At 33.8% G+C, this 1,578-nt stretch overlaps 1 protein-coding gene and 2 long non-coding RNA genes across 3 annotated transcripts in view; all 3 read right to left on the bottom strand.

Annotated features, from left to right (window-relative positions):
* The window catches only part of LOC106517796 (neurabin-2), a gene marked incomplete in the record, with an annotated part of 61,227 nt that overhangs the window by 44,416 nt on the left and 15,233 nt on the right, over nucleotides 1-1,578 (bottom strand).
* Nucleotides 1-1,578, bottom strand: part of LOC106517798 (uncharacterized) — a 4,020-nt gene that overhangs the window by 1,638 nt on the left and 804 nt on the right. The window contains exon 2 of the long non-coding RNA XR_001310245.1: nucleotides 872-971. This is a non-coding gene — a long non-coding RNA (uncharacterized LOC106517798). The remainder of the gene's footprint in view (nucleotides 1-871; nucleotides 972-1,578) is intronic.
* The window catches only part of LOC106517799 (uncharacterized), a 1,082-nt gene continuing 697 nt past the window's right edge, over nucleotides 1,194-1,578 (bottom strand). The window contains exon 2 of the long non-coding RNA XR_001310246.1: nucleotides 1,194-1,282. This is a non-coding gene — a long non-coding RNA (uncharacterized LOC106517799). The remainder of the gene's footprint in view (nucleotides 1,283-1,578) is intronic.

Below are 1,578 nucleotides of genomic sequence, written 5' to 3'. Positions count from 1 at the left end.
CTGCTCCTCTGCAGAAGCCTGTCAATCACCCAATAATTTAAATCAGGTGTGTCAAAGCTAGAAAACAACTAAAACATGCAGGACAGTGGGTCACGACTAGAACTGAGAATCACTGCTTCACTATCAGCTTGTTATTAATAATAAAACTTCTGAAAATAAGGTAAAGAATTTTCAATAAAATTAACAAACCTAAATCCAACTGCATATTATCTCACTGCAGTCATTTCCACTGACCAATTGGTTAAGATTTGATGTGGTTTCTCTTATCAGACTGATGAAAAAATAAACGTAAAATTGTCTTTTGTTGTAAAACCTCTGGGACAATAATGACAACCCTGACAACCGAACATTTTTCACTTTAAGTTCTCAAACTTTGGTTCTTTTTTCTGTCTCCCACAGTTTGTCAGTTTAAAATCTGTTGCATTGAATAAACCACCAAACTTACCATCAAATATTTCCCTTTGTCCTACAATCAAGATGAACATCAGAGCTACAACAGTTGCAGTCCAAAAAATTCATCTCGACACAAATAGTTTATGACTTACCTATTTTACAAAGCCTGAATAGGAGTCTTAAAGAATCCACTGAGTGTCAGACCTTCCCCAAAGTCAGCTTCTCTGAAACAATTATACAGTATAATGGAGTTAAAACCATAACCAGATTTTTATTTCAACACATTTATCACATACTGAATTTTATTTTATATACGTCTAGACCAACTTACCTATATAATGTTATATATTTTTTGGCTGTAGAATGAATCACATATGATATCTACCAGACTAAACATCTAATAACAGATTATAAATCCTGCTGAGGCTGAACAAACACAGAGAACTTGGCAATAAAAGCCTTCAATATATTTTCTTACCAATCTGCGTTACCAACAACACTGGAATGGACCAGGAAATGATGTGTGGTCATCTGAAGTWTGGTTGTTGTTKTTGTTAGCCAAATAAACATCCAGACATCTACAAAAAACAATTACATAAATAAATTGTCAGGGTTGTCTTTTAATCACACACATTTAACTTTGTAATATACTCCTAACATGTCACACTGACGTGTTCATCAGCAACAGCATATATTCTGTAGAACTAACATACGTTTTAATGCTGAGGTGTTGTTAAAAATCAAATGTGAATAACACTAAAAACAAACATGAGTGCATTCTAATATCAGCCAGGACTAACAGCAGGCCTGATTAGCTAAGTGCTAATGTTGATCAGGCATCATTGTATTTTATTTACTTTTATTTTCGACAGAGGCAGTGCACAGTTAACTGCTTTTAATTCTGATCCACGACAGAATAAGTCAAGATAACTATATGTAGGTAAATATGAACAGTAGCTTACTGAGGCTAAACGAGTTAGCTGCTAACGTTAGCATTTATTTAACGTGTTATAATATCATAACAAACATATCGCTGGTGGTTCTGTAACCATCGCTAACTTTGTTGTGTAGTACTACAGCAGCTCTATACAGTAAGCTTTTTATTTTTTAATAACATTATTAAAAATAAAAAGAATGAAGCAGAGATACTTACTTGTCAAGCAGAAATGGCTAACTCTGCATCCG

The sequence above is a fragment of the Austrofundulus limnaeus genome, unplaced genomic scaffold (genome assembly GCF_001266775.1).
Source record: "Austrofundulus limnaeus strain Quisiro unplaced genomic scaffold, Austrofundulus_limnaeus-1.0 Scaffold53, whole genome shotgun sequence".
Lineage (NCBI taxonomy): Eukaryota > Metazoa > Chordata > Actinopteri > Cyprinodontiformes > Rivulidae > Austrofundulus > Austrofundulus limnaeus.
The sequence above is the reverse complement of the archived record's forward strand: the minus strand, read 5'-3'. Positions and strand labels throughout refer to the sequence as shown.